Source organism: Chlorocebus sabaeus, chromosome 28 (genome assembly GCF_047675955.1).
Source record: "Chlorocebus sabaeus isolate Y175 chromosome 28, mChlSab1.0.hap1, whole genome shotgun sequence".
Lineage (NCBI taxonomy): Eukaryota > Metazoa > Chordata > Mammalia > Primates > Cercopithecidae > Chlorocebus > Chlorocebus sabaeus.
The window spans coordinates 16,247,175-16,254,300 of NC_132931.1; positions in this window are offsets into that span (position 1 = coordinate 16,247,175).

A 7,126-nucleotide genomic window follows, 5' to 3' on the forward strand; every position below is an offset into this window, starting at 1 on the left:
GCCTGTAATCCCTAAGATTTGGGAGGCTGAAGAGGGAGGATCACTTGAGGCCAGGAGTTCAAGATCGGCCTGGGCAACATAGTGGACCCCATCTGTACAAACAATACAAAAATTGGCCAAGCGTGGTAGTGCGTGCCTGTCATGTCAGCTACTTTGGAGGCTGAGGCAGGATCCTTGAGCCCAGTAGTTGGAGGCTGTGGTGAGCTATGATGGCGCCACTGCACTCCAGCCTGAACAAGAGTGAGACCCTGTCTGTATAAAGAAAAAGGGAAAAAAAAAAAAAAAGGGCAGTGCGTGCGTCTACCCCCCGCCTCTCTTCGGTGCATTTTTCTCCCTTTGTCTTATGGAGTCTGAGGCTCTGGCCCACCCCTCCCCACCTTTAGTGTGTTTCCTTCCACGGGGCGAGGTACAAAGAAGGACTGTCCAAGGGAGGGCTGGGGTCAGGGCTGGGCACAGGGCGGGATGAGGTGGGTGAGGGTACCCATGAGCTTCTTGCCAGGTCCTACTGCCATACCTGCAGCTCCCCAGCCACTGAGGAGCCCCCTGCAGAGCTGAGTGGCAGAGGCAGCTTATCCCCCCACCTTCAGCAACGGGAACCTGTAGCAACTGGAACAAGGCCCCACCGTAAAGTTCTGTGTGTCCCAGGTAAGGCTGAGAGACAGAACAAAGACCCCCACAGCTTTCATCTGTTTCCTGGCAGGGATGGGGTTCTGAGGCAGGTTTCCTGGAACCCTACAGCTCTCTTTGTCTAGCTGGGGAAGTGGCTTGTAGACCAGGTCAAGGGACAGAAAGCACTGATTCATCCATCCATTAGCCTATCTATCTATCTATCTATCAATCATCTATCCATCCATCCATCCATTCACACATCCACCCACTCTTCCGTTCACCTACCCACCCATCTGTCCATCCATCTACCCACACATCCACCTATCCATTCACTCATCTATCCACTTCATCCATCCATCCATCCATCCATCCATCCATCCACTCATTCACCCACCCATCCACCTACCCACACATCCACCTATCCATTCACTCATCTATCCACTTCATCCATCCATCCATCCATCCATCCATCCACTCATTCACCCACCCATCCACCTACCCACCCACCCATCCAACCATCTACTCATCCATCCATCCACCCAATGTGGTAGCGTGCACCTGTGGTCCCAGCTACTCAGGAGGCTGAGGTGGGAGGATCACTTGAGCCCAGGAGTTCGAGGCTGCAGTGAGCTGTGATTGTGCCACTGGACTCCAGCCTCAGTGACACAGCAAGAGCCTGTCACTTAAAAACTAAAAGAAAGCGGCAGTTTTGGAGAGTAAATGCAGCCGGGCCAGTGGCTGGAGAGGCCCCAAGTGGTACTTTGGGATTGGGTGTTCTGAGTGGGCCTCCCTTGGCCATTCCTGGTCAGCAGTGGTTGGTGAGTTCTCGGCCACCACCCCTCCCTGTGTTCTCTTTAGCAAAGTGGAGGGGCCTACAGGGTCACTAGTCCTCTGGGATATGCTGAGGGGGCAACTCTGGGCCAGGAACCCCTCACTGGGTGGGCACACAGGGCAGGGGCCCTGAAAACCTGTCCCCCAGAATAGCCGCCGGATATGCCCCTTCCTGGCCAGGCCCCGTTGGGTAAAGGGAGGCATGCCAGAGGAGGTGGGAGGGAATTAGGGAGGACCCTGCCTCGGAGCACCAAGTCCTGTTCACCCGGCCCCACCCTACTCCGATCTCAGAGCCCCTGGGGGTGGGAAAGGAACCCATTTTCAGAATCCATTTCCTCCATGTCAGTTACAGGGAAATCAGAAGAGAGAGACGATGCCAGAAAAAAAGATAAAAAAAACAACCCTCCACAAACCATGAAAACATCCCCACTCCCCAGTGCTCCACCCCGACCTGAGCATTGCTTTCCAGATATTTCTTGGGTGAGAAGAATTCAATTTAGTTCGAAGAAGTGTTTATGGAAAACAGTGTCCAGTGTCCAGTGCTGGCGGGGCAGTGGGGTCCTCTCCTGGGAGGCGCCTCGCCCTGTCGGGGGGGGACGGCTCTGAGAGTCTCCTCGGGTGTCCCCCATGGGGTTGGGCGCTGCAGGGAGCCATGCAAGTCGAGGGAGCAACCCTCAAGGTCAGTGCCCAGCAAGCTGAGGCGGGGGGCTCCGGGTATCCGAGAGCAGCCAGATCTCCTGGGGAGATGGCGGGTGGCCACAGACTGGGTGGCTTCCAAGGACAGGAGTTTGCTCTTTCACAGTGCTGGAGGCCAGCAGTCCAAACGCAAGGTGGGGCAGGGCTGACTCCTCTGGAAGCCTTTGGGGAGGCTGTTCCAGGCCTTCCTGCAGCTTCCTGGGGCTCCAGAAATCCTCAGTGTTCCTGGGCCTGTAGCTGCATCGCTCCCATCTCTGTCTCCGTCGTCACGTGGTCTTCTCTGTGCCTGTGTCCCCTCCTTTCCTTTTCCTTTTTCTTTCTTTTTTTTTTTTTGAGATGGAGTTTCTCTGTCACCCAGGCTGGAGTGCAATGGAACGATCTTGGCTCACAGCAACCTCTGCCTCCCTGGTTCAGGTGATTCTCCTGCCCCAGCCTCCCGAGTAGCTGGGACTATAGGCGCCCGCCACCATGCCTGGCTACTTTTTTGTGTTTTTAGTAGAGACGGGGTTTCACCGTGTTGGTCAGGCTGGTCTCGATCTCCTGAACTCATGATCCGCCCGCCTCGGCCTCCCAAAGTGGTGGGATTACAGGTGTGAGCCAACCCGCCGGGTCCCCCTCCTTTTCTTGGAAGGACGCTGGTCACTGGATTTAGGACCTGTCCTAAGCCCAGGATGATCTCATTTTTTTTTTTTTTTTTTTTTTTTTTTTGAGGCGGAGTGTAGCTCTGTCGCCCAGGCTGGAGTGCAGTGGCCGGATCTCAGCTCACTGCAAGCTCCGCCTCCCGGGTTCACGCCATTCTCCGGCCTCAGCCTCCCGAGTAGCTGGGACTACAGGCGCCCGCCACCTCGCCCGGCTGGTTTTTTGTATTTTTTAGTAGAGACGGGGTTTCACCGTGTGAACCAGGATGGTCTCGATCTCCTGACCTCGTGATCCGCCCGTCTCGGCCTCCCAAAGTGCTGGGATTACAGGCTTGAGCCACCGCGCCCGGCCGATGATCTCATCTTGAGATGCTTAACCAGTGACACCTGCAAATATCCTGTTTCCAAATAAGGTCACATTCTGAGGTTACAGGTGGACAGGAAGTTTTGGGAGAACATCCTCCAACCCCCTGCAGTGGGAAAATTGACATGCAACTGTTTGTTGTTGTTGTTGTTTTTGTTTTGAGGAGTCTTCCTCTGTTGCTCTGTCGCTAGGCTGGAGTGCAATGGCACAATCTCGTCTCGCAGCACCCTCCGCCTCCCAAGTTCAAGTGATTCTCCTGCCTCAGCCTCCAGAGTAGCTGGGACCACAGGTATCTGCCACCACGCCTGAGTAAATTTTTTTTTTTTGAGACGGAGTCTTGCTCTGTCGCCCATTCTGGAGTGAAGTGGAGCAATCTTGGCTCACTGCAAGCTCCGTCTCCGGGGCTCACGCCATTCTCCTGCCTCAGCCTCCCGAGTAGCTGGGACTACAGGCGCCCACCACCATGCCTGGCTAATTTTTTTGTATTTTTAGTAGAGACAGGGTTTCACCGTGTTAACCAGGATGGTCTCGATCTCCTGACCTCGTGATCCGCCCGCCTCAGCCTCCCAAAGTGCTGGGATTACAGGTGTGAACCACCGCGCCGGCCTAAATTTTGTTTTTGAGATGGAACCTCGCTCTGTCACCCAGGCTGGAGTGCAAGGGCATGATTTTGGCTCACTGCAGCCTCCGCCTCCCAAGTTCAAGCGATTCTTCTGCCTCAGCCTCCCAAGTAGCTGGGATTACAGGTGCCCACTACTATGCCGAGCTAATTTTTTTACTTTTAGTAGAGACAGGGTTTCACCATGTCAGTCAGGCTGGTCTTGAACTACTGACCTCAAATGATCTGCCTGCCTCGGCCTTCCATAGTGCTGGGATTACATGCATGAGCCACGGTGCCTGGCCAAATTTTTGTATTTTTAGTAGAAACAGGGTTTCACCATGTTGGCCAGGCTGGTCTCAAACTCCTGACCTCAAGTGATCCACCCACCTCGGCCTCCCAAAGTGCTGGGATTACAGGCGTGAGCCACTGTGCCCAGCTTGTTTTTTTTTTTTTTTTTTTGGAGATGTAGTCTCACTCTGTTGCCCAGCCTGGAGTGCAGTGGCGTGATCTCAGCTCACTGCAACCTCCGCCTCCTGGGTTCATGCCATTCTCCTGCCTCAGCCTCCCGAGTAGCTGGAACTACAGGCGCCTGCCACCACACCGGGCTAATTTTTTTTTTATTTTTAGTAGAGATGGGGTTTCACCATGTTAGCCAGGATGGTCTCAATCTCCTGACCTCGTGATCCACCTGCCTCGGCCTCCCAAAGTGCTGGGATTACAGGCGTGAGCCACCGCACCCGGCCTTTTTTTTTTTTAGACAGGGTCTCACTCTGTCTCCCAGGCTGGAGTACAGTAGCACAATCAAGGCTCACTGCAGCCTTGAACTCCCAGGCTCAAGAGATCCTCCTGCCTGAGCCTCCTCAGTAGCTGGGATTACAGGTGCATGCCACCACACCCAGCTAATTTTTAACATTTTGTAGAGAAAGGGTCTTGCTACGTTGCTCAGGCTGGTCTCCAACTCCTGAACTCAAGTGCTCCTCCCACCTCATCCTCCAGAATAGCTGGGACTACAGGTGCGCACCACCACACCTGGCTAATTTTAAAATATTTTGTAGAAATTGAGTCTCGCCGTGTTGCCTAGGCTGGTCTTGAACTCCTGGCTTCAAGTGATCCTCCTGTCTCCGCCTCCCAAAGTGCTGGGGTTACAGGTGTGAGTCACTGTGCCTGGCCCACCACTACGTTCATTCCCTAGTGCCACTGTTACAAATGCCCACACATGGGGTGACTTCAAAGCAGAAACCTGTTGTCTTATAGCTCTGGAGGCCAGAAGTCCCAGATCAAGGTGCAGGCAGAGTTGGCTCCTTCTGGAGACTCTCAGCGAGAATCCTTTCCAGGCCTCTCTCCAGCCTCTGGTGGCTGCAGGCCATGCTTGGCGCTCCTGGGCCCGTCGCTGCCTTGCTGCAGTCTCTGCCCCGGCCGGCCGTCAGGCACTCCTTACGTGGGAGTGCGCTCTGTGTCTCTTAAGGACGGGAGTCATTGGATTTAGGGCTCATTCTAATCAGGCACGCTTATCTCGAGAGCCTTACCTTAATTCCATCTGCAGAGTCCGTTATTCCAAGTGACAGCCTATCTGACGTTCCAGGTGGACATGCTTTTTGTGGGGACACCCTCCAACCCCCTACCCTGCTTATCTGTGGGCGGTTGGCTGACCCACCGTCCTGGGGATGAGAGGGTGCCCGGACGGAAGGAGTTCAGTGAGAAAACTGGGGCATTCCCGGGCACACCGGGTCAGTCGGTCCCAGGGGCATTCGGTAGGGACTGGGATGTGGGTTTTATAGCCTCGGTGGTGGGCAACACTTCAGGATGGAAGGGTGGGCTCTGGGTGGGAGGAGGGGGACCTGCTGCCCACCCAGGGCCCCTCAGGGACTCAGGCTCTGAGCTCAGGTCTGCCTTGGGCAACTCCCTTTTACTTCTAGAGCTGCAAAGCCCCACCCATAGCGCAGCTGGTGTGGGGGCTGGGGGCTCTGAGATGAGGGTAGGGAGCTCCTGGCATAGGGTGGGCACACGTCACCCCTGTGGGCCCCGAGGGAGACGCCTGAGGGGCCTTTGGAAGCCTCCCGGTGAGGGCTAAAAATGGTCCCAATTAAAATGGGAAGCTGGCAGAGCCTGGGGCCAGAAGCTCGGCTCCTCCTTGGCAAGTTTGATTATTTTAAATCCCCAGGAGGGATTAGGTCTCCAGGGACAGCCTGGTTCCAGGATGAAGGGAACCAAATGAAACCACACGAGGTGCCCTTTCCAGGTGGACGGACCGCTGCAGGGGTGAAGCCTCTCTGGTCTCCACACCCGTGTGGCCCACCCAGGGGTGAAGGTCGAAGGTGCCCTCTCAGGGGGGCATCCTGGGGGGCAGAGGCAGTGGCGCAGCATGACTGGTGGGGGGGGGCGGTGAGGAGGGGTGTCAGTTCCGGAAAGTGTCCCTGGAACAGATGCAGCTCAGGTACAAGGCTATGGTTGTCAGTGACACTTTGCATGGGACAAGTTGGACTGCAGGGCAGTGGGGACATCACTGCAGCCATGGAGCGAAGTATCCACCCAGACCCCAAAGATCCCCCTCCCTTTTATTTTTCATTTAAAAAATGATGGCAAAATATGCTGGGTGTGGTGGCTTAAGCCTGTAATACCAACACTCTGGGAGGCTGAAGCTGGTGAATGTTGAGCCCAGGAGTTTGAGACCAGTTTGGTCAACATGGTGAAAATCCATCTCTACTAAAAATATAAAAATTAGCCCAGTGTGGTAGCATGTGTCTGTAGTCCCAGCTGCTTGGGAGGCTTGGGCCGGAGGATTGTTTGAGGCTAGGAGTATCAAGACCTTGTCTCTATAAAAAAAATCAAAAATTAGTTGGGTGTGGTGGTGCATGCCTGTAGTCCTAGCTACTCAGGAGGTTGAGACAGGAGGATCGCTTGAGCCCAGGAGGTGGAGGCTGCAGCGAGCTATGATTGCACCACCGTACTTCAGCCTGGGTGACAGAGGGAAACCCTGTCTCTAAAAATAATAATAAAAAGGAAGAAAAGAAAGAAAAAAAGGAAGCAAGCTTTTAGCATCAGCCGAGTCATGATGGCGGCTGTTTTCCAAGCCAGACCCTGTACTGAACATGTTTTCCTTGTCTTCCCAAATTTCCCTGGCAGGCTGAGAAGTGCTGTCTGTGGGGAGGAAATGGGGTTCAGAGGAGCTGGGGGTCCACTCTGGGTTACACCGCAAGCTGGGGGCTGAGCTGGGATGGGAAACCCTTAGGCAGATGTTGGCCCCAGGCCAGCTGCAGGCAGTCACCTACGACAGCTGCAGACTGACAGATCACACGGCAGAGCACAGCTGCCCGGGGCTGCAGCAGGGACTGGGGACCCAGAGCCTGCGGGAGAGGGTCTTACCTGCTCAACCCAGGGAGGGCTTCT